General features: G+C 42.5%; 1 long non-coding RNA gene across 1 annotated transcript; it reads left to right on the top strand.

Moving 5' to 3' along the window:
- The first annotated feature begins 19220 nt into the window (after positions 1–19220).
- Positions 19221–21078, top strand: LOC135249471 (uncharacterized). The gene is made up of 2 exons (XR_010328689.1): positions 19221–19562; positions 20472–21078. It is a non-coding gene; the product is annotated as an uncharacterized LOC135249471 (long non-coding RNA).
- The last annotated feature ends 4229 nt before the right edge of the window (positions 21079–25307 follow it).

Raw genomic sequence — 25307 nt, 5'->3', positions numbered from 1 at the left:
TGACCTCTCAAAAGTACCAAAGCTGGTATATTAACACCTGATATAATCAGATTTTTTGAGAGACTTGATAAATCAGCCGGGACTCATTCTCACGGCATTGATCAGTTAATGTCTGACCATGCAGCTGGCAATGAAAAGCAAAGGAATCAAATTCCCAACAACATTACGGCTGAATGGCTGCATCTAACATATTTGTTCTGCGATTAGTAGACTACTGCGGGTTAATGCATCACAACAGGTAAGAAAGCGCAAAGACTAAGTACAGACACAGATGATGCATGTTTATCTTCGTTTCTTCTTCCCAGCACTTTGGTAACGTTACAGAAACAGGATCCGTACTTTCAGTGTGTCTACTTATGACGCACGCATTTCAACAACTTGAAGGTCTCCGTCATCTTCCCTTTCCAGCCTGTGAAAGTAATTAAGTAAGTAAGCGGCCCTGTGCTTTGTAGTTTGCTGCAGAGTAGATCCTCTTTTTGGTCTCTCTCTCTCTTTCTCTCATCCACACACTCAGAAATTACCAGTTTTTAATTTTCTTGAAGACATGTCCTTCTTTTAGAGAGAGAGAGAGAGAGAGAGAGAGAGAGAGAGATAGTTTACTTTGTCTCTGAAGCCCTTATATAAACCATGTCCCACCTCCTTCATAGAGTCTGCATCTGCACCTCTGTGATTCCCTATGCTTTGCGTAGATAGGAGTTGCTTTTTATTTTATGTTAATTTGCTTCCAGGACCCCTCCCTAAAACACATGAAGACAGGAAGAGATGGCGTGTGTTTCAGATTGATTTGATATTTTATTATTTTCCATGTCTCAAATGGGCAGGTGCAAAGCATCAAAGCACCTACTTGGGGGTATAATGGCTTACTCTGTGCAACTGCAAGACTTTGATATTAAATATTAATATTTAATAGTATATTTTGTTTAATCTCCCAGGCGAAAGTGCCTGCTCAGGGGAGGTTGGACAGTTCTTCCACTGCCGTTCTAATGCATTCCTGCTCTTGTGCACAGTTTTCATGCGGTGTGCATAGACCATCCATTCGACCGATTGATCATTATGGGGACAATTTTGCGACAGCAAAATGTAAGGGGCCATTAACTTTTTCATTTATTTTTCTGCTTTGTATGGTATAAAATTGTATAATTGAACTCTTACAGATGTCCGCACATTCAGAAATGTACACATACATCATTTAGAAAACACTTTCTTATAAAATGAAAAGAGTGAACTCAGAACAGATTAGGCTATATTCCGATGCAAACTTCAATAAAAATTATGGAAAGACAGCAAGAGCATTTCATAAGTTTCTTTCTCTAAGTCAATCATTAGATTACCTTCCTACAGATGTTAAAAGTTACAAGCAATATATTATATATATAGGTTAAAGTTACTGCCATTTACGAACACACATCGTTTTCTGTAGTTAATAAGTCATGTTATGGTTCTTATAGTTTCACAAACCATTAAAAAATAAAAATTCAACTAATAATACAATTAAATATATTCACCATATATTCGTACTGTATAATTTTAAAAGTACATAACCGGAAAGAGAATTGTTTGATTATCAAAAGAATATTTTTAGATAACAAAATGCCCCTCTCAGTGGTCAAATGGCAATCGATTCCCGGACTGATTGTTCCAAACGCAGACACGCTTGCTTTTCATTGATCGCGGTGCTAAACGAACCGCTGATCATTCCATTTATTTCCTTTAAAAGAGGAGGTTGTGCCCCGCATACAAAGATGGCGGTCTCTGGTCGCTCAAGGACTCTGGGTACTTTTGGGGGGGACAAAAATTGGCAAGCAAATATGAAGGCTTTAAAATTGAACGAGGCACAATGTTCATTATTGTTGCTGAGTATTCGATTGATTACTTTGATTGAGTTCAATTAGAGTGGACCTTTTAATCTTTCAGTCGAACCCTTCAGTCGAACACAGCAAACAGGCTAACTCAGTGATATATTTATCTGCATGATCAACATGAATACTGAAACTAGCAGTAATTAATTTGCCATAAGAAGAAAAGATGAATTGTTTAAGCTTCTCCTTCATTGAATGAAAAGGGTATAAAAATTCATGAAAAGATGAACGGCTGAGAAACAAAGATGTCGACGTTTTGAAAACTGCAGATGCTGCTACTGATCCCGTACAAAGCACTGCAATGTTATATTACCAGCAAAGAAGCCCATTCACATGTTATAGATGGACCTAAGGGAAATTTATTGTTGAAGGAATAAAGTGATGTTCTTCCTTAATATCGTTAATGACTCCTGACAGATCTGGGCTATGACTGCTTTCCAAAGCATAAATAAATATTCTCCCAGTCCCCTGGACACCCTCACCTCCGTGCGCGAGGGCCACCCGTCACAAGGGCTGATGGGTGTTATTCTGGAAGGTGGGGGGGGCAGGCAGCAGCGGCGATGTTGACACTGCGGACTCTGACGGACAGCCTGGCGGAGGGAGAGAGAGAGAGGAGGTGCGGAGATGGAGCTGAGCTGGGGGGCGTGTGGGAGCCGCCTGACAGGCCTGTCAGGTAATTAAAGAACACAGGCCACCCTCAGCTGGTGCAAAACGCTGGCTCTCTGATAATTAGCTGTGGCAGCTCCACATCCTTCTGGGCAACAACTGTTCTAAATCAAACATCATGCCATTAAAGGGACATCCCCCACCAACCAACCCCCCCGACCCCTCCCGCCCCAACACACACACACACACACACACTTTGTCAACAAGGATCACATTTTAAATGAAGCTTGTAATAGTCCCGGATGCAGGTCTCAAAGATGGAAGGGCTTTCATTTGCGCTCAGGGCTCTGTCACACAACAAGCCTGTACTGCAAGTGCTGCCAGACGAGGATTCAGTACATAGGAATACAGAACGAGGAGAACAGGCTACTCAGCCCATCTAGAGCATGAGAGTATAAGAATACTGTGGCAAACACGCCTGCCACAGGCCACCGAAGTGGCTTTCCTTGGGGCCCTCCAGCACAGAGACACAGGGAGAAGATGTTCAAAACAGTCCACATTTATTCCACGAGGGTTTGGCAAGATGGTAAAGCCAAATGAGCAGATGTTAACCCTGTCATGACGGAAGCTCCTGGTGTGGGTGGGGATGGCAGATTTAACCTGTGCGCAGTGATTACCTCACTACGCACAGGTGCAGCCACTCCTGTTCCTGGGTCTAATTAGCCTGGCCAATTATCTAATTCTTAACCAATTATCCAATTGGCCAGGTCTAATTAGCTTGACCCAGGGCAGGTGTGGCTGCTTAAACCAGCCATCCCCACACCACATACCCCCAACGCCAAACTGAGGCCAGGGAGAATCACTGGCCGAAGCCTACCCCCCCCCCACCCCCAACAAAGCAAAAGACAACAACCAAAAACACTCCAAACACACTAAAAAAAAAAAAAGTCAGGGTGGGTGGCCCCGGAACAGTCCAGTACATGCTGTGACCCTCCCCTGGACGACAAGGCAGCCCTTCTTCCTCCTCCCTCCCGGAGCACGGGAAGTCCTGGGCTGCTCTGCTGGCTGGTGGGGGCGTCACCGGCTTGGGCTGTTCCAGGGGCTGTGGTGGGGTGGCTGGGCTGGTGGGCTGGTGGACTGGCCGTGTGGTGCTGGGGACCAGGAACCCTCGTGGCTGTGGTGGCCGCCAGTCTGCTCTGCTGGCAGGCGGCTGCAGGCTTATCCCCTCATGGGCTCCGGGCAAACCAACCAGGCCAAAACAAAGAACTAAAAACAACCAAAACGGACGAGAAAGGAAGCAAAACGGCGCGGCCACCGCTCGTGCGCCGCCCGTGGCTGACCCGCCTTCCCGGCCAAGTCCAGCTCACGGCGCGACCACCTCTCGTGCACCGCCCGTCGCTGACCTGCCTTCTCGGCCAGGTGCAGCTCCTCAGCATCCCAGCTGAGGATTGCCTCCTTCCCCTCCCTGGTCATCTTCAGCCCCCCATTTTTGGCCCGGAGGATCCACCCGAAGCCCTGTCGGGAACACCTCAGCCGCCCCTCCTCCAGTGTGCTTCCTGGCTGGCCCTCCTGTGCCTCTTTGCCGTGCCGGAGGAGCCCCACGTTGGGCGCCACTGTGGCAAACACGCCTGCCACAGGCCACCGAAGTGGCTTTCCTTGGGGCCCTCCAGCACAGAGACACAGGGAGAAGATGTTCAAAACAGTCCACATTTATTCCACGAGGGTTTGGCAAGATGGTAAAGCCAAATGAGCAGATGTTAACCCTGTCATGACGGAAGCTCCTGGTGTGGGTGGGGATGGCAGATTTAACCTGTGCGCAGTGATTACCTCACTACGCACAGGTGCAGCCACTCCTGTTCCTGGGTCTAATTAGCCTGGCCAATTATCTAATTCTTAACCAATTATCCAATTGGCCAGGTCTAATTAGCTTGACCCAGGGCAGGTGTGGCTGCTTAAACCAGCCATCCCCACACCACAAATACATAATGAGGAGAACAGGCCATTCAGTCCATCTAGAACACAAGAACATAAGAATACAGAATGAGGAGAACAGGCCATTCAGTCCATCTGGAACACGAGAACAAGAGAACATAAGAATACATAATGATGAGTACAAGCCATTCAGCCCATCTAGGCTCATCATTTACCTACAAACTGATACCATACAGAACTCAACAGCAGTTACTCATGTGACATACTGTTTCACTCAGTTTATTCTCATAAATAGAGTGTAGTGGTTGTTTTTAAAAATTATTTTGAAATGGATTATAAATTAATGGTATGCAATAGATTTTAACTAAAAGCTGTGGGCAGTGACCAAGATCAAATAAGTCAGCATTCAGCATTCAGTGCAAATTTCTGTTTGTAGCTAGCTAATGTAACTAATACAAAAATGCCTATTTTTATAAGCAATAAATAAATAAATATTGTCCAGTGTAGAGGGAAATAATGGTGTTGGGAACAAACAGAGAAAAAACACTAAATTGACAGACCACAAAGAACTCCATTTATATATAAATAGACATAAAAAAGGGAAGAAGAGCAACAAAAAATGATCATAATAGCAGCCTGGACTCAAGCTAATGGGGCTAAATAGCAATGTTGCAGAGGCAGGATACATATTACAAACACTGTAGTGTTTACTCTTCCACCCTTTAAACCAGCCTAATCGGATTTCCAGCAGCCTTACATTAGTGTGCTTTATTTCAGCCAAAAAAATAAAAATAAATAAAGAATTTGGATGCCCTGTGTAACCCATAAATAACACTTCTTTGGTTCCCAACGTATGTAAGAACTACGGGTTGCTATCTGGTTACCATGTGCCACAATGCAATTTGTTAGATAATCAGCATTAAATATAAATACATGAACAAAAAACAAAAATTATATACATACATATATATATATTTTTTTTGTATATATATACACGCACATATATATATATATATATATATATATATAATATATATATATATTGGGATGGCAGGTATGCCATCCCGCCAAGTTACGCCTTGGCGGGGGCATGCCCCCATACCTATACAGCACCGAGAGTTTGGCACTTTTCAGGGTTCCCCACAGAAATAACCACAACAGCCACAGACACTCAGCCCTTAAAAACATTAAATTCTGTACATTCTGACCCCATTTCAACAGACAGAATTCATAAACAACTTCACATGTCCACACAATAAAGCCCCAAACTAAGGGGATTTTGCGTTTTCTCCTTCTTCTTCTTCTTCTTCTTCTACTTCTTCTTCTCTTTCTTCTTCTTCTTCTTCTTCTTCTTCTTCTCATTCTTATTTTTCCTGCCGCCTATCCCACTAACAACATGTCTCCCCATTGGACATTTCACTAACACCAGCCAAATCTGCCCTACACGACCCAATCAAAAACGCGCATACACACGCAAAATACCCATACATTTGTATTCTGAAACATTTCCCGTTTAAACAGCTAGTCCACCTGTGGCCTAGTGGGTAAGGTTACAGTCTTGGGAACATGGGGTCGGAGGTTCAAGCCCAGCTTAGAACACATTTCTTTAACCTGCTTCAACCCTCACTAATAATTGTCTACTAGCCTACTTATCAATTATTGCTTTTGCACCATATTTACCCGCCGTTCACCGTTCAGTTATTAACCGGCTACAATATTGCTAAGCCACATGGATTCAACGGGAGCTCTTCTGTGCTTACTGGCCTGTGTTCTTTAAAACCACCGGCAGGTTTGCTAATGATATTTCACGCATTGCATAGCTATGGCATTAGCTACAAGTCACGGCAAATGTATTCCTTTCATTAAAAGTTACACCAGTTCACCACTGTGCCATTTCTATTAACTATATTTCTTCACTTGGCTACCGTACAAAACTTTCATATAAGCAACGCCACGCTTCTATTTCTACATTCATGTTACCTCGCTCTGTTCTCTATCTATAGCCACATACGCTACAAACAATTACTACTTGTGTACATTCTGCAACTCCGCAATTTGAACAGCTAATCCATCCGTGGCCTAGTGGGTAAGGTTACAGGCTTGATAACACTGGGTCGTATGTTCAAGCCCAGCTTGAAACACGTTTCTTTAACCTGCTTCGATCCTCACTAATAATTGTCTACTACTTCTTAATTATTGCTTTTGCACCATTTCTACCCGCCGTTGACCGTTCAGTTATTAACCGGCTACAATATTGCTAAGATATATGCATTATGACTTACCGTCTGTACGTTGGGTTATTGACCGGCTACAATATTGCTAAGCCACATGGATTCAACGGGAGCTCTTCTGTGCTTACTGGCCTGTGTTCTTTAAAACCACCGGCAGGTTTGCTAATGATATTTCACGCATTGCATAGCTATGGCATTAGCTAACGAAGTCACACACTGGTAAACCTCACTCACTCACGGCCACCCATATGCATTTCATGACGCAAATGTATTACTTTTATTTAAAAGTTACACCACTTCACCACTGTGCCATTTCTACTAACTATATTTCTTCACTTGGCTACCGTACAAAACCTTAATATCAGCAAACGCCACGTTTCTACATTCCTGTTACCTCGCCCTGTTCTCTATCTACCCACATACGCTACAAACAATTAGTACTTATGTACATTCCGCAACTCCGCAGGTTGAACAGCTAATCCGTCTGTGGCCTAGTGGGTAAGGTTACAGGCTTGGGAACACTGGGTCGTATGTTCAAGCCCAGCTTGGAACCCGTTTCTTTAACTTGCTTCGACCCTCACTAATAATTGTCTACTACTTCTTAATTATTGCTTTTGCACCATATCTACCCGCCGTTCACCGTTCAGTTATTAACCGGCTACAATATTGCTAAGATATATGCATTATGACTTACCGTCTGTACGTTCAGTTATTGACCGGCTACAATATTGCTAAGCCATATGGATTCAACTGAAGCTCTTCTGTGCTTACTGGCTTGTGTTCTTCTTTAAAACTACCGGCGGGTTCGCTAATGATATTTCACGCATTGCATAGCTATGGCATTAGCTAACGAAGTCACAGACTGGTAAACCTCACTCACTCACGGCCACCCATATGCATTTCATGACGCAAATGTATTCCTTTTATTTAAAAGTTACACCGGTTCACCACTGTGCCATTTCTACTAACTATATTTCTTCACTTGGCTACTGTACAAAACCTTAATATCAGCAAACGCCACGTTTCTACATCCATGTTATCTCGCCCTGTTCTCTATCTAGCCACATAGGCTACACACAATTACTACGTATGTACGTTCTGCAACTCCACATTAAAACATTACATTTAAAATCATGATTCACTCATAAGTATAACTACTAGCACTGAACATGAGAAAACACATTCGTGCAATAGATTACATTACAGGTAAATAATGTGTGCAATGTTATTTGACCCTCCACTTCAACAACCAATGTTCAATACCGACTGTTATATATACCATTTGATAAGGAATATAAGCTCGCTCATGGTCACTCCATTTACTTCGCACTATACTCCGTGATCATGTCAACCTTCACCTACATGCCCATTCTGCTAAAAACATATTGTTTCAACTACGGAATTTCGTAATTTCATTTTAATTTCTCTCACACTGTTGTTATTCTCTCATATGCAAAGCCTGCTGGGACATATGCGTCTGCTCCTATTCTCCACTATCATGTTTTCCGGTTCTAGTTTAGCAAAACGGCGAAGAGGATTCCTACCTGCAGATTAGCCTATCAAAATGCCTTATAAACCTTACAAACACTAAAAGTGCATCTCCACGAAATAACAGACAATGGAGCAGGACAGAAGGATAAACCTTACAAACACTAATAGTGCATCTCCACGAAATAACAGACAACGGAGCAGGACAGAAGGCTACACAAGTTGCGACCTAGGGAGTTATAATTCTACGGGCGTGTTGATTATTTTGTCAGTCAAGGCTCGTTGGATGGACGTCAAATCCGTGAGTACATACCATATTCCATCTGCGTTTCTGATGCGTTTACGCTTACGCCATTGCATCCTTTCTCACAGACACTGTTTTACATATATAGCAAACCGAAACTGCTGAACGGTACACGCTCATCAGACTGTACAGATTCACACAACGATAGCCATAATCCACAACCGTTTCTTGCAGGGTCGCATTTCTCACTCTCATAATAAAACGCTTTGCAAAAAGAACTGATATCTCATAAAAACACGTTTTCAACGTACAAAAATGCCAAGTTACTAAAAGTATTGATATCAAAATGACGCCAAGTTACGATACTACAAACAATATAGGCTATCTTGCCTCACCGAAATGACATAAGATGTATCTCAAAGCAATGCTACCCAATATTTCCTCAGTTCTTTCAAGTCACTTGGCCCTGTGTTTTCTAATCTTACCATTTCACAATATCATGCAAACTTTCTGTCAGATCAAAGAGACAAATATTTCGAATTGCCTCATGGAACACATTGAACATTGTACATTGAAATTAATGTATAAATTCATTAATGTACAGAACTGCTGCTGAGCAACGACAGGAAGCACATTTCTCCAGAAAACATGTTTATACTTGCTTCTGAACTGAATTTCAGTACATGTGCAAGTTATTGTATATTTGCTACGTACAATAAATACTGCATGTAAAACACATATTGTACATACATACATAGAGAACTTCTTTCTCCGCATGGGGACATTTCCCTGGCAGCATCTTACATTCACATTCACGAACACACTTGTACCAAGAAACATACTATCATTCACGCAACAGAAAGCCTGGGCAGCGAAATACATAGGCCTACATACCAATACAAATTGGACATACACACACCTATTCAATCAATCTTGACTGTGAGAGAGCCATCCACACATATATTTGGCCTGTTCATGTAGTGCATGCTTATACACAGGGCCAAGTGACTTGAAAGAACTGAGGAAATATTGGGTAGCATTGCTTTGAGATACATCTTATGTCATTTCGGTGAGGCAAGATAGCCTATATTGTTTGTAGTATCGTAACTTGGCGTCATTTTGATATCAATACTTTTTAGTAACTTGGCATTTTTGTACGTTGAAAACGTGTTTTTTATGAGATATATATATACAGTATATATAGCCTACTATAGAACACTGGGGTCCTGAGATTCTTCAATGCCACAGACAGTATTAAACACTTATATAGGAGCTCCACTAATCATGGAGTAGGTCAATAATTTGCATAGGGATCCAAGGATAATTGAAAAGAGATGGATGTTGGTGTCATCACCATGGAATGTTCTGTGGTTACCACCTTTCTGAGAGAACAATAAGGAGGCGCTCCACCAATCACAGGGTACTTTGGTAACAAGGAATAGAACAACACTGACTGATTGGTGAACACTTCTTTATGTGGAACGCTAACACTAACTAACGCTAACTGACTTCAGATTTTGAAAAAAAAAAAAAACATTCCAAAAAGCCTACTCTTCAAAGGGTTAAGAATACATACTCGGTGTAGCGGCATTGGCTTCTGCGCAAAATGCAGCCCTTCACATTAATTAGCACTTAATTTCCCCAAGTTCTCTTTGTTTTGAAAACATCCACAGACTGCGCGCACACGACAGCTGACCCACTTCCTGCCTGCTAGCACTGGAGCAGCCTCACCACTGTAATTGGACCCCAAGGTACAGCAGCTATCCAGTACAGAACTCCTTCAGCAAAAAAAAAATAGCTACTTTTCATTCCTTACGGATGAATGGGAATTTACTGCAAATCCAATCGTTTGTAGATCGATCCGTTGCTGACATCAGCGTTTATCACATTCATTGATTCATTAATCACACGTCACGACCAAATGTGGAAATATTCACATTGACAGCAGTTTAATGAAGATTGATAAAATATTGCTTGCGGTTCAATATTCATTAATTGGTTTTCTTTCACCGTACCAAAACAAAGGTAGTTTATTTGCTTTAAATTATTATTTTTTGATAAACAGGATTTTCATGGAGACCGATGCGAACATAGCTCGCTTGGAATTTGCAATTCATTATGCGGTGTATGATGAATTTGGACAGCACACTTTTGCATGGTGATTGCATTTTAGTTGAGCTGAATCAACTTGCTTTGAATTGCAAAGCATCGAGCTGTGTTGTAATGAACCTCAATCTCAAAGGTTAAAAGGTAATTTCACTGTACAATTTAAATGTAATATGTTGGCCCTTACATTTACTTTAGTGGGAATCCATGTTGAAAAGCCCGCCATTTGTTTTAATCATTAAGATCTCTCATGCAAATCCCCAGAATTTATTAGTCAATCTGGACTTCTCTCTCCGGAATGTCGAAATTATAATTGTAAATCACATAGTTGTTACTCATTCTGTAAAAAGTCATTTTTCATCAGTTAAACACATAAATGAAGACAGCAACGCTTTGCGAAGCCATAAATGTAGTCTACGTTTTGTGAAATCCAAGCTGATGCGCGCTCTGCCCTGTAGAATTTGAATTTATTTCCAGTTTATTAGTGCGGTTAGCTTGTGTTAAAGCCCAGGAAAACCAGCGGGAGAAATCCTTGCCCTTGCCCGACGGCTTTGCAGTGCTTTGCAAGGGCTTGGGGGCAAACAGGGACAAGGTAGAAACAGCCCATTCTCGGTTTCTACTATAATCTGAAGGGTTGAACATTCAGGTAGTCGATGGCACAGCGGTGCAGTGTCGCCTCACAGCTAGAAGATCCCGGGTTTGCATCCCGACCCCTCCCAGATAGCAAGCGATTTCGGGACAGATCTGTGCCAAGTCTGGCCCCGGTGCGCTGACTGTGGGCCAGCATCGGCCCCGATCCAGGCCCAGAATCGCTTGCTATCTGGGCTGTGTCCTTGTGTGGAGTTGCCCCTGCGTCCGTGTGGATTTCCTCCCACAGTCCAAAGACATACATATTAGGCTTATTGCATGTGTGTGTGTGTATGTGTGTGTGTGTGAGAGAGAGAAACAGACAGACAGACAGACAGACAGACATGGGGTATAACAATTCAGGCTTGAGACAGTGTTGGATGCTCTCTAGTGCAGAGATGGGTAGTATCATTCCTAGACGGCCAGTGTGTTTGCAGATTATCTTCAGCTGCCCCGTTTACCCTGGGTAAATTAGCAAAGTCTCTATATACCTCAATTCTGTGAATGGACCTCCCAATTCATAAGCTCATAAAGAGCTGCAATATAAAGGGAACAATGTGTAAATAACTGGTTTAAGCAAATACGATCAGAAGCGCATAAAATGCAAACCTACTTCCCCAACCGTGTTTTATTCTGAAGGATAAGGATGAGCCCAGATGGGCTGAATGGTCTTTTCTTGTCATTATGAATTATTCTGCTCTTATGAATAATTGAAAAAAAAATTATTCAACTAGGTGTATCACTGCTTGTCCACCTACTGTCAACAGGGACAACAGCTCAGATAATGTTAATCATATCCTGCCAAATGGCATGTTTTATGAATAATTCAGCCATTTTTGTATCATGCACATTTACTGTATGTTGAGATAATTACAAAAGATACTACATGATACTTGTGGGAAATGGTCTCAGTTCGTAAAGTGAAAAAAAAAAAACAGACCAAAAAAAAAACAAAAAAACTGAAAAGATTATGGAAGAACTTTCTAAATTTTGGAAACTCTAAACCTGACCTGTATGTGATTACAGTGAACCTCTAAACCTGGCTTATATGTGATTGCAGTGAACCTCTAAACATGACCTATATGTGATTACAGTGACCCCCTAAACCTGACCTATATGTGATTACAGTGACCCCCTAAACCTGACCTACATATGATTACAGTCACCCCCAAAACCTGACCTATATGTGATTACAGTGACCCCCTAAACCTGACCTATATGTGATTACAGTGACCCCATAAACCTGACCTATATGTGATTACAGTGACCCCCTAAACCCGACCTATATGTGATTACAGTGACCCTCTAAACCTGATTTTCAGTTGAAATGAGTTCCAGATACCAAAGAAAAATTCCACGTATACGCTAGTATGCCACACCTTGATGTATCTCTGGTGTATTTTAAGCAATGCAATTGCTCAGACATAAACATTTTAGCGACATTTGAACAGCACAAACAGTGCTCTTTTCTGACAAAGTTAAAGTCTGAAATCGTCAGCAAAAATCATTCACTTCGTACCCTGCAGATTTTGAACTTGCTTTTAATCCATGAAGATCAGAATCATTCAGTCATTTTTCCAATTTTTTTTTTTCATTCTGTCAACACAGCTGAATAATTTATCAATGAAAGTAAAATATAGATAAGCGCATGTAGTGTTAATTTAGGACATGCCAGCTTTAACAGTCTGGCAGCCGAATCCTTGAGAGTCGAGAAACACAAATAACTCCCAAAGGGACACAGATACATGTCTACCTGTCTGGATGCTTTATGTGTTTGTTTTCAAAAGTCATTCCCTCTCTTAATCCTCTTTTTTCCCCCTTTCTCACTTCTCCACAATCTTGCCAATATCCTGAGAAATATGGGCAGGTTCTCTGAAACCTTCCTCAGACCGAGCCTTTATTGCTCTTTAAAAATAGAGCTAACAAAGATAGCAAGTTTCCATTGCTATCTTTTCTCAGAGTGCTACCTGAACGTGGGTTTATCCCACATGCAAAAGGGTGATCAGTGGTGGGTTTCTGCCATGAGACTCTTAAATAAAAAGGAAAGCGATCTCTTCAAGGTCATGTCTGGTGAAATTCTGGTTTCAAGGTCATGTCTGGTGGAATGGTTGCTTCAAGGTCATGTCTGGTGAAATTCTGGCTTCAAGGTCATGTCTGGTGGAATGGTCGCTTCAAGGTCATGTCTGCTGAAGGCTGGTGCCACACTGGCGACGGCGGTTCTGTGTTCCCCCTCCCATACCCCCCCCCCACACACACACACACACACACCTCACCTCATCACTGCTGCATGGATCTTAAGGCCAGTGTACACGTATGCGATGTATGATCGATGGCTATGCCTACATTGTCACCAGCATTCCATAACAGACCACGCAGGCATTTTGTTCCCTCTACATACAGAAAGTCATATTTCCACACCCTGCTTGGGTGATGTTTAAATGGCGAAAGTCACTATTCTGGAGATTCTATTTCTCAGTGAGTTGGCCCAGGAAATGAAAAGTCCCGTTCAGCCCCCCGTGGAGCGTGACGCTCACCCACCTGACGGTGTCAGTCAGTATCAGCGCTGACCCGTACCGTCCCTTCGAGGCACCGGGTGTTCCCTCATTCCGAAACAGGTAACCGGAATGTTCCCCCGGAAAACTGCTGACAGTCGACTCCCCCAGAGAGTCAAGCTGTGCCGTTTGGAACGGGGTTCACCTCCGACTGCGCGGACACCGGCTGCGTCGCTTCCACGAGTCGGGTTGCCACGGTTTCACCCGCCAAAACCAAAAGCCAGACATACTTTCCAAAGAGGCACTACATGATTTATTCAGCAGTTTCGGAGCCAACCTCATCAGCAATACTAAAGTCTTTTTTTGTTTTTGTTTTAAAGACTCACGTCAAGCATAAGAGAGGTAGTTTGTGCAGACACATTGATATATGTCTAAGAGAAGGCTGAATAGCATTGGCTCCGATTACAGACTTGTTATGAGAGCCTATATAATTGGATATAACGACAGTCCTATAATCTTTATGTTTGAGTGGCGATTATAGTTGGAAACAACAAGAGAAGTAAGTGGGGAGTTTTAAGTAATTGCTTGATGTTGACATGCATGCACAGGAAATATAATGTTTAAATTGATTTTTACATTAGTTTTTTTTTTTTTATGATGATGCTTCCATTTAAAAACTGGACAAATTCCACTCTGGCTTGTAACCCAGACAGAGGGTCTGAAATCCTGTCAGAGTGAAAGACATGATGTGTCGTGACCCTACTCACAAAGAATACTAGGCTGTAAAAGGTATAAGCCCTGGCTTTTTGACTTTCCATATACATCAGCTGTCATTTAAATAAGGTTGTTATTTCAATCCTTGCTCCAATGTAGGTTTTATATCAGGGCTGCCCAACCCTGTTTCTGGAGATCTACCATCCTGTATGTTTTCATTTCAACCCTAATTTGGCACACCTGACTCCAATAATTAGCAGCTGAACAAGATCTCTAGCTGTTGAATGAGGTGTGCTTTGTTAGGGCTGGAGTGAAAACCTGCAGGATTGTAGATCTCCAGGCATGCAGCCCTGTTTTATATCATTCAGAAGCACATAGTACAATACAGAACAGTACGCTGATCTGATAGGCCTACGAATTAAAATGACCTGAAGGCACAGAAACACTCCACATCCATGATTTTATTTCCCTGCCAGTGTCTCACGATAAAAAAAAAAACCCAGCGCATAAACCTTAATTAACAAATTAATATAAACGGAGAGGAAAGCCATAATTAACGTACACATTAAGACAGCTGAATGCTGGGAGGCGGGGTCACGGGGGGTGCTACGGGGGGTGTGTTTATTTGGTGCCCTGGGAGCTGAGCCTGGCCCCCGTCGACACACCGACCCAGATAGGATGGGGGCCTTTTTTGGCAGTCACTTTCAGTGAGCCATAGTGTCTTTTGTCCTGATGGGAGTGGACAGGAAAAAGAGGTGGCCCAAGGGGAGGGGGTGGGTGTGGGGCTCAAGTGACAGGGGCTGGGGGATGGGGGTGGGGGAGTGGCGGGGGGTTCTGGGGGAGTGGAACTGGCACATAAAATAGGAGTCAGGCCCCCCTGGTGGTATGACCAGCACCATGGGGCCAGAAGCCCACAGAAAGCCATTCAGGGAAAGCCCTGGAGATCCAGAGATCTAGCTGCTGTTACTATGGGGACCAGAATGCCTCCCAACCCTTGCCCCTTAATGGCCAGTAACAACTATGACTGTCGTGGCTATTACTGCCTACCAGTAAAGCCAGTACAGATTACCTAATGACTACTTCTGAACTGGGTGATGGAGACCTACCCTTATTTGGACCAGGTTAGTGCTCGCACTGAATACAGAACATCCTGCTCTTACGAAGCCTGAGATCAGAGGAGCTCGACAGAGGAAATGGAGACAGATTCTGAGTGATAAATCCCCCCCCCCCCCCCCCCCCCCCCCCCCCCCCCCCCACCCCCGGTCCAATCTCACACACACCTTTACACTCGACACCTCACCCCATCTCCCCATCCCATCTGGCAAAAACAATTCCACCCCCCGCCCCTCCAATAATCATAATGCCCCCCCCCCACTCCCACTCCCACAAATGCCCCCAACTATCACAATTTCTCTTCCAATCACCACGTCCCAGCCCTGTAAAACCCTGGTGCCAACCCTGGCCGTGGGACAGAACAGTTTTAAGACAAAAAGACATGGGAATCGATGGCTTGTTTTCTCTAAAAACTGAATCCAAAGAGCTCCCAGAGAATCTTCAGAGACATTATTCGGTCTCTGGTGTATTAAAAAGGGCTCAGATCATAAGGAAAGTATAAACAGATGCTTCAAGGCTCTGGCCCGCTGGAGTCAAAAACATAAATCACTCTGATAAACAAGACAAACAAGAACATGTGATTCATAAACCCGTGGCAGCAGATTCACAATGTGTACTACAATCCAATCAGTGCCAATGCAACGGATCCAATAATCTGTGCCTTTCAAGTGCCTCCCAGAAGCACTTTTCTGCTCCGTCTGTCCCCTTTTGAAAATGCAATATGTTGCTAATATATTGAAATAAAATGCATTATCAGGATCATAAAAAGTATATTGCTGCACTCGACAGAATGTGTTTGCGGGGCTGCCGGGTGGCTGATTAAAGATCAGATCAAAAGGCAGAACGTGCTGGTGACAGCTGTGGTCAGTAGCTCCACCGGGCGATGGACAATCGGTGAGTGTTTCACCCGGGGCAAAGGAGGGTTCAGTCGGGTAGGGGTCCAGGTTGCCTCGTTCTCCGGCAAACCCCTGCTTGGTCGATCGGGCAGCCGTGGACTGCATTTAAGAGCCGTATAAGCTCTTCCTCTGACTCCACTCTATACAAGCTCTGCCTCGAGTCTGTAGTGTGAATTCAAGCAAACCACCTTCTCCTTCTTCGGAGGAGAACTACGAGTGTCTACACTCACCTAAACTGGCAGCCTGTTAGAGGTTGCGTACATAGTTGGACATTCCAAATTATGGTAGAAATTGGACATGTACAGCCCCATAACAGGCACCAATTTATTTTATAAATTTTTTTATGCACTCGTAATGAATTATTAATTATTGCCACTTTCCCCATCAGACCTGGTAGCTCACATAAGAAGGAGTTAATGTACAGTGTAGAAACGATCAGCTCAGCGAATCCAGGAGAACAATCGTAATAGAGCAGATGTGATCTGCTGTGCGCATACAGTAGTCTGTCCCGCCGCCGAGCAGCCGAGTGAGAGAACGCGATGGAGCCTCTCGGTTCGCTCGGACGTAACCGCGCTTCGTAACCGTGCATCGTAACCACGGCAGCTGTCTCGGTAGCGCCAGAACCATAACTCTCGCTTCCTTCTAACGCGAGTGTCGAAATCTCTGACCTTGGTCTTTTTTTTAACGTTTTTTACGCATTTTCTTTGGCGAGCGGCCAAGCGAACGACAGATGCCGGGGCGACGTACGCTTTTACACGTTTCGCGATACATTTACACAGCTGACTTTTTACGGCGATTTCTCCTTCTCAAGGACGGAAACCAGGACCGTCTCACTGGGGAATAAGACTCGAGACACTGAAAGGCAGGGTGCTCTAATTACAGATCCGCATCCACACTGGTAGGGAGACATGGGCTGTATTTAAAATGCACAAAATGTGTCATATGTATGTGCGCGTATGTATTTCATATCCCATACTGGTTTCTCATTGCCTTTTGGCTGGTTTGTGTGGCTGTGCCACTTGAAAAGCAACATATGTCTCATTTTAACCCGTTGAAAAGAGGGGGTTTTTTAGAAAAAAAAGTTTTTCTTTTTCAAAATTCAAAGTGATCTAGAACTCCATTTCTTTCAGTTACCAGTATTGATTGTTACATCAGCATTAGAATATTTACTTGAGTACATGCTAATAACATATCTGTGATCTTACACCTTAAAGGGTTAAGCCAAGCTGTTAAGGGAAATTAGCTGAATGGAATCTTTTACCAACAAGTAAAAAGGTAAACCAACAGGACAACAGATCTTGAGAGCCATATCTGAGCTTCCTAGCTGTAGACTAATCTTTCTGCCTTGGGCCCTGTTTCACAAAGCAGGATTACTGAGTTACCTGGATAACTGCACTAAAACCCAGTAAAACCCAGAACCATCCCAAATCTGAAACATGGACTGAAGTAAAAAGAGATATTCCAGCTTTTACTCAGTACAGTTATTCAGCTAACTCAATAATCCAGCTTTGTGAAAGTCCCATGGTCTGCCAGTTTTATTTCAAGCCTCTGTCTGCAATCAACATAAAATTGTAAGGGGCTGAATTTGTTCACACACTGTTGATTCTGCTCATAGCTCTTTACAAGGAGTCGAAAATTAAACTCTTGTTAAAGCGCTTGACCTTTGCATCAGAAAATTAATGTATAGGGTTTGAATTCTAATCTGCCCTTTTGAAAAGGGCTTTTTTGCAGAATGTGTGATCTGCTTTGAGAGCCAACTTTTAAAAAAAAACAGTGAACTGAAAAATTGTGATCTTTAATAATGATATTGGCAACTGTATAGTTATGTTTGACACTCAGCCGGTATAGTTCTCAGAATTAAACTTAAACTGTTGGTATCCCTCTTGTCTTTCTTATTAAAACAAGACACACTGTTACCCCTAAGACCTGTTTTGGCAGTCATCTTCAAAATTCCCATAGCTGTGAAATATTGTAAATATGATAGGCTAATACTCTACTGTTTGTTACAGATAATGTATTCCCGAGTTCCTGGTGATACTGAATGACTTAACTTAAGCACTTAACTGCAGGAACACATTAAAAACCGGCAGACACAGCAGCCCTTTAGGGTCTGACTTACGTCCCTGGCCTATGCTATTGGCTGAACAGTGGCACACTGTCAAATGGTTTATGTTTTTGGTGGACTGTGAGTTTTCATAAGATCCAGAGAAATTCGACCATCTTTTCTTCCTTTTCACAGAGAGTCCTCTTTTCTATTTCTTCTAACTTCTGTTGCAATATTCTCGTCAACCCCAACTAGACAAAATTAAATGATTTACAATGAATACAAATGTATGTTTAAAAAAAATATATATATATGTAGCAGTGCTACATATATTTTGTGTTTTTCCACAGACATTCCCATTAAAACATCACATGCTGAACATGTGCGTCTTTTCAGATTTGAACAAACTGTGTGTTGACTAGTTTGTTCGCGGATTACAGAATAATTTATCAAGCCATTCATGGTGACAATATCAAGGCTTCTCTGTGACTTCACAGTTTGCCTCTTTTTTGTCATCTTTACAGAAAATAAATAAATAAATCATTCATTTCTGCTCTTCCTCCTCACTGGTTTGCTTGTATTTTTCATTCAGACCCAATCCTCCAGTTTTACGGTTATTTAATTGTGACATCTACTGGAGAGTAGAGGTACAACAAGAAGCATAATTTTAATACAGGGCTATTCAACCCTACTCCACCATCCTGTGGGTTTTCCTTCGAGCTCTAACAAAGCACACCCGATTGAACAGCTAGAGATCTCGTTAAGCTGCTAATTAGTAGAATCAGGTGTGCCAAATTAGGGTCAAAATGAAAACCTATGAGAAACAGGGGTGGACAGGCCTGTTTTAGTGTGACTAAATCTCCCCTTTATTTTCTTTCATTGTGCATTGAGAGCCCCCCAGCAGAACATTGCCTGTGACTAATCAAGGAAGATTCTGTTTAGTGTCTTGATTTTGTTAGTTGAACAAAATCTGCTTTTTGTACCCATGCTCTTTTCAGGTTCTGGAAGCCAAATTTGTTTTCTTGTTTACCGCCATTGTTTTTGATCAGCTGGAAAATTTCCTATTGGCACACAATTACTGCAATGCGAAGCTCCACAAATAAAGGCCTCTCTGTTTGTCATTGGACTGCAGTAAAGTGACTCCTGCTGGCACCAGAGACCAGATCTGGGTCAAAAGCACCTCAAAAACTCTTTAACTCTTTAGATACTGGTGAAGTTTTTTTTTTTTTTTTTAATGCAGTGAATCTGCAGGAAAACATACTGGTATCTAATGGGTTAACCTGAATCTCTTCAGTAAAATATACTGCTGTATAAACAGCCTGTCTGTAAAATAATATAAATAGACTGTCCGTAAAATAATGTAAACTGTGGAAAACAGGATCTGCTGAATGCCAAAAATGTAAATGTGAGAGGCTTGTATAAAGCTCCAGGATCCTATCTCTGCTGAGTTTGCTTGGGTATCGGTGGTTACAGAAGCAATGTGGTATTACAGTGATGTTGCACCTAATAATTCTTCCAATCCTTGCTTTGAGCATCTGTTGTAATCCCAGTCCATGTAATTTCAGTAGAGTACATGGTGTACTGGTCAAACCCGCCCCCCCTTGCAAAGCTTGCATTGTCAGCAGGACTAGAGGTGATAATGCAATGAGCTCTCTGATCCAGTGTTGATAACATGCGCTCTCCCTGATGCATGTTAAATCTGACACGCAGTTAGTGCAGTGAAATCATCTTTGTGACAGTTGACATCTTGTTTACTCACGCTTAGTCCATATGTTCAGATGTTCAGTCTTTCTGTTCTGTGCCCCCTTGATGACTTATCAACATCTGAGAGATGACGTATTTATGGTGTGCGCATGTGTGCATGCATGCGTGTATGTATGCATGTGTGTGTGTGTGTGTGTGTGTGTGCATGTGTGCATGTATGCGTGTATGTAGGCATGTGTGTGTGCATGTACATGAATGTGTGTCTGTCTGTGTGTGTGCGTGCATGCATGCATGTGAATGCGATTGCGAGATTGTTTTTCTTTTATATGGCTTGATCTCTGGTTTGAATTTAAGGTGCTGATTGGTAAAGCGCAGAGCTCTGATTGGTATTTCCTGTTTACGGTGTTTGTTGCAGGCAGGTGGAGCGGTCCTCTGTGCTGAGGTGTAGAGGCCAGATCTCTTCCTGCTGCCTGAGCTCCACACGAATACAAATTAAAATTCAAATTGCACTTTATAGGCATGACCACGCATAGGCAAAGTAATGAACACCCCTCCGTAAAATGTGCAGTAAGCAAACCAGACTGTATTTAAGTGTCTGAAAAGCAAAGAAATGCTACAATCTGGTAGGCCTCACTAGATCAACACCAGATACGCACCATCTTGTATTTGTTGTATGGGTTTGCAGTGTCTTCGCAATAAATAAATGATGAACACTCTGTCATGATGTTTGATGGCCAATTCACAGTGTAAAAATGCCGCTTCCTTGTTAAACTCCATTGAATACTTGCATTCTGCGGTTAGCTATTAGCTCTTGTTTAACAGTTCCTACAGTGTCACACCCTGTACCCCTCAAACAGTTACTAGAGAGGACCACCTCTTCCTGCAGGGCTCTGGCAAGGTGATCATTAAAAGCACTGTAAAACCACATCACAGTTCTTTATCAGAGCAAACGTGTGTTTCCTAGCATTGTGTAATCCCTCACATTCGACCCCTTGTTACACACCAGCATAGGACACTGATAAGGGCTAAATTTGTTTAAAATTGACACGCTCACTTTTCAACAAAGGCATTGCATAACACGTTTAATCTCCCAGTCTATGTTTTCCTCATAGGTTTCTCGTGTAATGCCGGCGCGGAACCGAACGGTTTGAACGCGATCAAAGAGCACCGGGTCTAGAACGAGCGTCACGCTTAAATTTCTTCACCCGCGATTTTGTCTGAAGTTTGTCTCGGGTTCCTTGTTTTTTAAGTCTCCAAAATAAACTTTCTTTTCTTTTTTTTTTTTTTTTGGAAAGTGTTGTTTGCAAATGGTGCATCTCCTCTCGGGCGTTATCAGGGGGAATTGCCCAAAACTGGTGCGAGGCAGTGAACAGGGTGGGTAGGGTGGGTAGGGTGGGTGTGGTGGGTGGGGGGGGCGGCCCCTTGATGTCAGGAAATTGCGTTTCATGCACCTACTGCAAGGACAAACCCCCCCCACCCCCCCACCCCCTCGAAAAATAGGCCGAGGTTCAGCGGCGCGCCCGCCCCCCCCAGATTCAGGGGCCTCCCTTTGAAGTGCTCAAAGAGAGCGTTCCTACTTTGTGTCATTTGCTTTACATGAACTGCAAAGGTGCTCAATCAGAGCAGGGTGGGGGGATGGGGTAGGGGGTGGGGGGGTTTGCAGAACTTCTCTGTGAAATCTCCCTGGCGATTTGCAACCCGCGTCTCTCTGAATCAGCCCGTAAAAGCACTGGCTATGGATCGGACGAATAAAAAGGGGGGTGGGGGGTGGGTGGGGAGGAGGCAAAGGAGGACAGAGGCAAGAGAGGGAAGGATGCTTTGAAGATACCAGGGTGAGGAATGAAAGATGAAGGGAAGAAGAAAAAAGCAGATTGATGAGATCGGCTTGCACGTAGCTATCCACACAGAAACTGCGGGTACGGACGTGGCAGAAGAAAATAATTTCTCCTAAGAGGTCACAGATTAAAGAGCCTCTCAAATGTTCTGACATTTTCTTAATAACTGGAATTGAACGGCGCAGTGCAACAGTATGCACCCCAGCACCATTAAGTATAATATAAAGTATATTAATAAATTTTAAATCTCAACATTTGTCTTACTAATGACAGCTTGGGTTATATAGACCCTAAACTAGCTTGGTGGCAATAGCTATATGTAGCTAGCTACTAGAACATGTGACCTCCTTTGTTTGGGTATACATGAATTGCAATGGACTTGTTTGAAGGAATCACAAAAAAACAAAGAAATTATGGACGGCACGTCTCTGTGAGGGAGGGGAAGTGTGAAGACCAGACGCGACCAAACAGGGGATCTATAAGTTACCAAAGGGGCACTCCAGTAACCACTGAGTCTCGTGAGAGACGAAATGAGAAGGAGGTGCTATACTCCTAAGGGACGTATCCCAAAAAATGAATAAACCCCTAAACGGGTAACTGAGGAAGAAGGAGTATATAAAGAAAATAAAGGAACAGGAAAAAGAAAAGAAGAAAAAATGACTTCGACCCGAAGCAGAGAAAAAGAAAATGTCTTTTCAAAAACAAACAAAAGACATTCTGAGGCCAACTAAAACCAGGGGGGAAACTAGTTAGTAAGGGGCAGAAAGGTTTGTGCCCCAACGGTGACACAATAACCCCTTAAAACCGCTAGCCTCAGAATCTGGACATATACCGTCCTAATACCTTTTTCCCAAAAGAAAAAACAAACAAACTGAAGTCAGAATTCTTTTTAAATTTCTTTGTTCTTAAATTCCTTACACCTTGCTCAGAAATACGACAGGGAACTGGCTAGAGCAAAACACGTTACACTCAAGCATCGTTCCACTGCCTACTGACGCTTTAAATACCCCGCCACAGGTGTGGCTGGTAATCAGCGTAAGATGTGAGCAACCCACAGGTGAAACAGATCAGAGGTAACCCTGCAGGAATGCATGGAATGTTCAAGCAGGAACAATCCTCCCACAGGAACCAAAAATAACGATTAGCTGAGTGGCTAATCTGCAAGCTCGAACTAATTGTCCCCACACACCAAAATAACGATTAGCCGAGTGGCTAATCGGAATGCTAACCACTGAGCCGGTGCAGGCACAGAAAAATGATCTACCTGCACAGAAACCGTGACAGTCTCTTTGGCTGTACTTACAGAAGTACTTTGTATGGATGAAGAGAATAACAGGCACGTAGAAATAGAGATTATAGCTTGCTAACGAGAATGCTTACATCCAGTACAGGCAGTTTGCAGTGATAACAGCTAGCATGCTAATGTTCACAACGGTCCGCCATCTTCTTTCCACATCTTTCAAAATATGGTAATTCACATTTTTTGAAAGGGCCAGCATGAATGTCAAGTTAGTGAACTTTTTGTGTATTTCAATATCACTATTCAGTTAAAGACAGATGCACCAATTCAGTTACTCTTTAGAAAACGCTGGTAGACAGTTGCTCCACTTTTACACTGCTGTTATTAGACAATGGTAATTATCCAAAGGGAATATCATATTCCGTGAATGAACGCAGCCTGCCAGATCACTTTTATCTTTATCCTCATCCTTAAACAAAACGCAGGTTATTGATCTATAATGAATGCCGTTTTTGATATTCTTTTGATCCCTGCACCTGTTGTCAACTTCAAGGCTTCAATAGGAACGCAATTCATGTATAGTTATTTTTGGTTAATGTGCCAACAGCATCTGAAAACAGGGGTACAGTATGATGACCCTTAATCACTGATAATTAACACTATATACTGCATATATATAATAAATTGCTAACCTATCCAGAGTGTATTCCTGCCTCTCACCCAATGCATGCTGGGATAGGCTCCAGTACCCCCCGTGACTCTGCTCAGGAATCAGCGGGTATAGATAATAGATGGATGGATGGATATGCAGTACCTAGTAGCCCCAAGCATTAGACCTGTTGAGAGGGTTGTTTCATTCTCCCTTTCATCTTTGCCCCTCTGTTACCTCATTGGCTGAAATCAAAGCACAGTTAATATCTAATGAAAATGAACAGGAATTCCGAACAAGCTTTCTTTTTTTTCCACCATCCCAAAGAGATCAAGACCAAATGAAGATCAAACACCGAATGTACCTTTTACAGCGTCTCTGTAAAAAGTGTCTGATTCTAATCATGGAGCAATGACTAATAACTGTGTTTTTCATAAGTCAGCTTTTTGAAATAGCATGCACTTTGGGAAATAAATCAATAAAATGACCATGCAAGCACAATCTATTAAAAAATTCATGAAGGTACTGTCTAATGGAAAGAAAAAAAATCTTTATTAATATCTTGCTGCTCATGTAAAGTGCTCTCGGGTTGATGAAGAGCAGTGTTTCTCAACCTGCAGCCAAAAATACAAGATGAGAAAAGACAATAAAAAAGTCAGTGATAAAAATTGTGAGCCATACAATAATATTGATGATGTTTACTTTCTATAAGTGTTCCTATGGGACAAGCTTTGAACACTGATTGTTTTTTTTTTTGTTTTGTTTTTTTCATTGCTGCCCACATCCCATTAGCATTAGGGCATGTGGTCAGTATCTTCCAAAGTGATGCTGAATTGTTATTTTCCATTATTCCCAACAATTCCAGCAACATTATCTCCAATGACTCCTATAATCACATTAATTGACAGTTTGACATTGCACTGTATATTTTTGCAGGCTCATATTAGTACTACGGGACATTAATAATCACCATTGTAATACTAGTAGCATTATCTACAGTACATTGCATTACATTTCAGGCATTTAGCAGACACTCTCATCCACTTGCACAACCTTTTACATATCCATGGAGGATATATGCTGAAGCAATCCAGGTTACATGTCATGTATCAGGTTATGTACCATACGTACCATGCTCAAGAGTATAACATCAGCCTGTTTTTACGATCATTCTTTTCAAAGCATAATTGAGTACATTTTACTCAGAATGTATTCCACCCCTGTTGTGCTTCTGTGAAGTGTTAGAGTTGAATAAGCATTTTCTTGCATAGTCTTTCTGGTTCAAAGTAGTAGTTGTTTTTGGGCATAATTGAATAATTGTGGATTTCTTATGATCATAGTATCACTGTTCAGTGTGATCTGCGATCCGTGTCTCTGTACACAGTTGAGCCAGGTCAGCAATGTGGTGAAATGCCTCACAGGACTGGACAGTGTCACAGTAAAAAAAAAAAAAAAAAAAATCATAACAAGTCAAAACAAGGCAAATGGCAAACCCCTTGCTCCAGTCCTGGAGCTCAGGAACCATTC

This window comes from Anguilla rostrata, chromosome 2 (genome assembly GCF_018555375.3).
Source record: "Anguilla rostrata isolate EN2019 chromosome 2, ASM1855537v3, whole genome shotgun sequence".
NCBI classification, from domain to species: domain Eukaryota; kingdom Metazoa; phylum Chordata; class Actinopteri; order Anguilliformes; family Anguillidae; genus Anguilla; species Anguilla rostrata.
The sequence above is the reverse complement of the archived record's forward strand: the minus strand, read 5'-3'. Positions and strand labels throughout refer to the sequence as shown.